The following is a 6,357-nucleotide window of genomic DNA, read 5'->3' as shown; positions in this document are numbered from 1 at the left end:
TTTTGATGTTCAAACTTGTGAATTTCAACTCAAGATAATACCTAAACTTAGGGAAACAACCTAAAAGTTTTTAATTCTTCAAAAGTCAACTTATCATGCTTGATTCCCTAATGTCTTAAAGTTTAAAAAATCACTGCATAATTGCCTATGTTTTAATTCAAGACATATCAATAAAAATCATAAATTAATTAAAATTCATTCTAATAGTGATATGAGTAATTCACGTGAGAATAAGACAAAATTCAGGGATTTCTAATGATGATATAAAAGACCCTCCACACGTAAGATGTACATTGCCCTCAATGTACAAAGATAGATATATTGAAAAAGATAGATTTATAATCATAAGATAGAGAGAGAAGTGAAACTTCCTGAATGATGAATGAACTCTTTGGATTGGAGTTATGGAGAATAATCGGCCAAAGCAATGATGAGGATGGAGGAGGATACTTCAATAGTGCTAGGGGTTCATTAGTCCATAAGTCCTGCGCCAAAAGAATATTATATATGGTGGTAGCTATGGTCATGGTTGAGCAGAACATGGCAGTCGTGGAGAACCTTTCCCAGTAGAGTTTTTAGTTCCTATGCAATGATGAGTTTTGGAGCTCTTTATAACTGTGATAGAATCAGGAACTTTTTAGGAGATATAAGGAAGCATAATTACTCGTAATGAAATAGCCAAAACTATAAATTATTCAATAAAATTTATAAAAATTAAAATTAAAATAATATTAAAGAAAATGGAAATAAAAAGTACTTAAATAAGATAAATAAAGATAAAAGTGAAAATAATAAATAATAAATAATAAGTTTTTAAATATCATCATCGTCGGATGGTTCACAAGGTGGTGGTGGCGATGAGATGTGAAGGTGCTGAATAATCTGGTGAAGTGTAGCATCAATGTGATCAAACCGCTGAAAACACTACTGCACAAATCGAGTAAGGCGCTCAGAGATGTCAGAGTATGAAGCTGCCGCATGAACTGGACGATGGATGGGTAGTGGCTGAGACAGTGGGTCCTCATGACATGGAGGGACATCATCAGTAATGTTCTCTAGGTCCTCCTCCTCGGTGGACTGGACGAGGCGGTATTGAGGAAAGTAAGTGCCACGTCGTTTCTCGATCATCCTCATACTTAGCATGCTCAAGATGCCCTGTGGGGTCATCTAGCCAATGAGAGTGAAGGAGGATGATTGTACTGCTGTGTTGAGGAGCCTGAAGTGCTGAGCCAATTGAGTCACATAGGGCCCGATAGAGATAACCTCTCTCCTATGTCACTCCATCTAATGGCGGATGGCGAGGGCGATGAAGTAGGCAAGGTCGAGGACATGCTCGTTTGCCATGCTCCATAAGAAATAAGCGTCATGGGTGGTGACGACGTCGGTGCTCTCTCGTCGTCCAGTCAAAGTGTGTGCCAAGATGGCGTGTAGGTATCGCAGGGATAGGGCGAGAGCCGATGCCTCAAAGTGGCTAGGATCATAGGTGGCCGAGGCAGGGACGAGGTCCCTCCAGCATTTTGAGGGGGAGGAGTGGATGTGGTGGTGGAGGGTGTCAAGTTCATTGTCGTCCATAAACTCCTCCATGTACAGCCCTAGTGCAATCCCGAACTCGGGTACGCTCAACTGGTGTACCAGACCACTAAGGCGGAACTGGATCGTTCCAAGATCGTCAAAGTTGGTCATGACGGTCTGAAGATGGAACGTTGAGTAGAGTTCCAATGTGAACTCGAGATACGTCGACTCGACGATCTCAAAGAAGAGCCCCCACAGGTCAGTCGTCAGGAGGGCTCAGACCGCGTCAGCCAATTGAACCGTTCAAGTGTGGCCCAGCCAATACAGCGGCCCACACCTAGGGGTCGGGCCCGTAATATCTGATGTAATTCCTCCTAGGGTCCCAAAGAAACCTAGAGGAACGGGTGCCTAATCTTCGCAGTAGGACCCGAGGATGACGCTACTCCTTTCCTCTTCTTTGAGGCGAGAACAGCGGTCTTCTTACCATGTGAGGATGACATTGTACCTGCATTGAAAAGTTGACGTTCAACCTCTACGTCCCAAAAATAGTATGGAAAAACAAAACTAAATAGGAATAATTCATGAGACTCGCGTACTAGATGAAGTAAACAAAACTAAAACAACTAAAGCAAATACATTAAGTTATTACAATAGGACTATGAGATACATGAGTGCATGTAGGTAACCATAAAATCCATGGAAATGAAAAAAAAATGGATGAATGTAATATGAAAAATGGCAATATTCTTTAATAACAAGTATGAGTATTATTATTATTCTACTATGAATGGTCACTTAAAATAGTCAAGTGGACCAGAGAAAACATGAAATAGGCAAAATATTTAAAGAAAATAGAGAGAAAATACTAAACAAATGCAAAAGAGAGAAACTTGAGTTGTTGGAAACAGTGTTGTAAGCGGCGCAAGGGCGTGGCAAGTAGGGCGTGTGGAATTGCAGCGGCTAGGAATAGGGATTTTTAGGGAGGAAATGATGAATAGTGAGGGGTTTATATAGATTTTGGGGCACAAGGCCGTGGGATATGCCCGTGTGCCCTAATTTTTGCCCGTGTTTTCGCGATTTTTAAATTTGGGCGCATCTGACATTCGTCCCATGCCCGTGTTCCTTGGGCGCGTGGGTGTACACGGTCATGTCACACGGCCGTGTCTTGCTTCATTCACTTCTCCCACGCCCATGTACATAGGTCTACACCCGTGTTTATTTTGACAGTGTCTACCATGGGGGCTGTGCACGGGTGTGTCGCATACCCATGCTAAATTCTCAGTTTCAACCATGGTTTCAAGGCACGGGCGTGTCTCACGCCTGTGTTGTTTTGGTAGTTTCGCTTACGGCCATGTCGCACAGCCATGGCAACTTATCGCATCCTGTGTTGGGGAAAAATTTTGCCCTGTTTTCACACGACCGTATCTCACGGTCGTGTCTTCTCCTTTTGGTGTGAGCACGGCCTAAGGCACACCTGTGTTCCTGGCCGTGTGGATGGAAAAACCCTGTGTTTTAATATTCAGTTAGTAGGTTAGATGTGAAAAACTATAACTTAAATAAATCATTACTATTAGTGCTCGGGTTGCCTCCCGAGAAGCGCTTATTTATAGTCTTAAGCTAGACTTACCTCTCTTCTGCATAGTCAAGGTGGTGCGAAGAGTTTACACTCCTCATCCCTGCTATCAACTTTATCAACATAAGGTTTAAGATGAGTATTGTTTACCTTAAAAGTGTCGAATTTGGGATGAATTACCTCGACTGTACCATATGGGAAAATACTGAGTACCGTGACAGGAATTTCTTCATTAGGTTCAAAAGTGGCAATGCGAGGATCTGCTGCATCTAGCAGTACTTTATCTCTAACCTTAAGTTGATTTGGTGCGACATTGAACTCGTCCTGGCTCGATTTCGGTTTATCGAGTGTTCTCGATTTCTGTGTCCACCATTCATCTAGCTCCTCGATTTGTAGCCTTCATTCTTCATAGATAGGTCCTTTGATGTTTCTTGAACATGGCTCGTGTAGGTTCTTCAAAATTATTTCCTGTAAAGTAGGTTGCACCACATGATCAGTTTTAGTAGAATGATTTATACAACCACCTTCAATTTTTGATGTGTTACTTGAATTACGAGCTTGAAGGGTGATTGTTTTGTCTCCCACACGAAGTGTGAGTTCACCTGTACCAACATAATGGTTCTAGCAGTCACTAAAAAGGGTAGTCCTAAAATCAAAGGTGCATTACTATCCTCTTCCATGTCTAGAACAACAAAGTCTCTGGGTATATAAATTTATCGATCTTAACAAGAACATCTTCAATGATACCCCTAGGAAATCTAATGGTTTTATCAGCCAATTGAATGCTCATCCTAGTTTGTTTGGGTTTCTCAAGACCTAGCTGTTTAAACATTTTATAAGGCATAACATTAATGCTTGCCCCTAAGTCAGCCAATGCATTATGAACATCTAAACTACCAATTAAATAGGGAATCATAAAACTCTCTGGATCTTTCAATTTGTTGGGTAGCTTATTCTGTAATATGGCTGAGCAAACTGCATTCAACTCCACATGCGACGCCTCATCCAACTTTCGTTTGTTTACTTTGCTAGAAGCTTTCTTAAAAATTTGATTGTGTTTGGCATCTGCGAGAGAGCTTCGATAAACGGTAAGTTAATATGTAATTTCTTTAATAGTTTAAAGAATTTACTGAATTGTTCATCTGTACGGTCTTTCCTTGTCGCATTGGGGTATGGCACCCATGGTTTGTACTCTTTACTTACCATTTTTTGCTTACTGTGGTTCACCTCACCTTTATCTTGACTTACCATAATGTCTTACCTCGATTTTGATGCAGGCTCAACTAACCCTTACTTGTCTTAAGTGGTAATCGCATTGAGTTGTTCTCTTGGGTTAGATTTCGTGTTACTTGGCAAACTACCTTGTGGTCGTTCAGAAATAAATTTGGCGAGTTGGCCTATCTGAGTTTCGAGCCCTTGGATTGACGCTTGTTGATTCTTAAGGGCTGTCTCGATATTCTGGAAACAAGTTTCTAACACCAAGATGAACTTTGTTAACATCTCCTCAAGGTTCGGCTTCTTTTCCTGCTGGTAAAGTGGTTGTTGAAATCCCGGAGAATATTGTGGTCTTTGATTTCCTTGTCCGCCCTACGAGAAATTGGGATGGTTCCTCCAACCTGCATTATAAATGTTACTATACGGGTTATTTTTGGGTCTAGAGTTATTGTTACCCATATATTGGACTTGTTCCTCCATGATGCTAGGGTTGAAGGGTTCATATTCTGTGCATGCTCCTCCTCCATTCGAATCGCACCTCATCACTAGATGTACCTGAGTAGATCCACACAAACCCTCAATCTTTTTATTTAAGAGTTCTAGTTGTTTTCATCGGCTTTGTCCTCATAACTTGCCACTGATAGTTATTTAGTGACATCTCCTCAATAATTTCGTAAGCCGCCTCAGGTGTCTTATTATTGATTGTTCCACCAGCGGCTGTGTCAATCATCTACCGAGTCGAAGGATTCAGGCCATTGTGAAATGTTTGAACCTGTAGCCAGAATGGTAACCCTTGGTGAGGGCATATTTGCAAAAGATCATTGTATCTCTCCCATGCATCATAGAGTGTTTCTAGATCCATCTACACAAAAGAGGAGATATCATTATGTAATTTGGCTGTTTTAGCCGGTGAAAAATATTTTAATAAAAACTTTTCGGTCATTTGTTCCCAAGTAGTGATTGACCCTCGTGGTAACGAGTTCAACCATTGTTTAGCCTTATTCCTAACGAAAAAGGGAATAACCGAAGGCGAATGGCATCATCAGAAACGCCATTGATTTTTAAAGTGTCGCAAAACTCTAGAAAATTTGTCAAGTGATTGTTTGGATCCTCATCCTGCAAACCATCAAACTGAACAAACTGTTGTATCATTTGAATTGTGTTAGGTTTTAGTTCAAAATTATTTGCAGCAATAGCAGGTCTAACTATACTTGACTCAGTTCCTATTAAATTAGGTTTAGCATAATCATATATAGTGCGTGGAGCAGGATTCTGATTTACTGGATCAGCAACAATCACAGAAGGTAGCGGATTTTCCTGGTTTTCAGCCATTTCTTCGGTTGTGGTTGAAGTGTCGTCCTCTTGCTCTTCCTCTGTGTATCTTAGGCTTCGTCTTATTTCTCTTCAGTTTTTGTGAACTGTGCAGTAGATCTCACCGTTAAAAAATAGTGGTCCTGACAGGTTTCTTCTGGTCATAAACTAGAAAAACCTGTCAAAAGAAAATAAATGAAGAATTAGAAAAGAAAATTAAAAATTAAAAATAAAAATAAAAATTTGAATTGCAATAAAAATAAAATGGCTAAAGTAATAAAAATCGAGTGTTCCTAATATCCTAGTTCCCCAGCAATAGCACCAAAAAATAACTTATTATCACCATTAAGGCAAGTGTACCTATCGAACAGTAGTATAGTTCAGCAAGACCGGATTGTCAAACCCAAAGGAACCACGAGTACTAGTATTTACTTCCTTATTATTATCTAGCCTAAAAATTAAGAGGTTTGGTTATCTAAAATAATTACTAAACTAAGAATGCACAGAAATAAAATTTGGGAAAATACTTTTGGGAAAATTCAATTGATTAAGACAATACCTAAGGAAAAATCCTCCTAGACTTCACTTGTTATTTGACTCTGAATTAGACGATTTATTCATTTGACTTGATACGTAGAAATCCCTAAGTTATAGTATTATCTTTCTCGAAACTAATAACGTCTAACCCTAGGTTGAATAATTGAAATCTCTTTCTAATTAACACCCTAGAACTGCATTAACTCGAT

At 39.8% G+C, this 6,357-nt stretch overlaps 1 non-coding gene across 1 annotated transcript; it reads left to right on the top strand.

The window, feature by feature from the left end:
• Nucleotides 1-5,088: 5,088 nt before the first annotated feature.
• On the top strand, nt 5,089-5,195 carry LOC121205122 (small nucleolar RNA R71). Its single transcript, XR_005900205.1, has one exon. It is a non-coding gene; the product is annotated as a small nucleolar RNA R71 (small nucleolar RNA).
• The last annotated feature ends 1,162 nt before the right edge of the window (nt 5,196-6,357 follow it).

Source organism: Gossypium hirsutum, chromosome A08, assembly GCF_007990345.1.
Source record: "Gossypium hirsutum isolate 1008001.06 chromosome A08, Gossypium_hirsutum_v2.1, whole genome shotgun sequence".
Lineage (NCBI taxonomy): Eukaryota > Viridiplantae > Streptophyta > Magnoliopsida > Malvales > Malvaceae > Gossypium > Gossypium hirsutum.
This window is presented reverse-complemented; position numbering and strand designations above follow the sequence as displayed.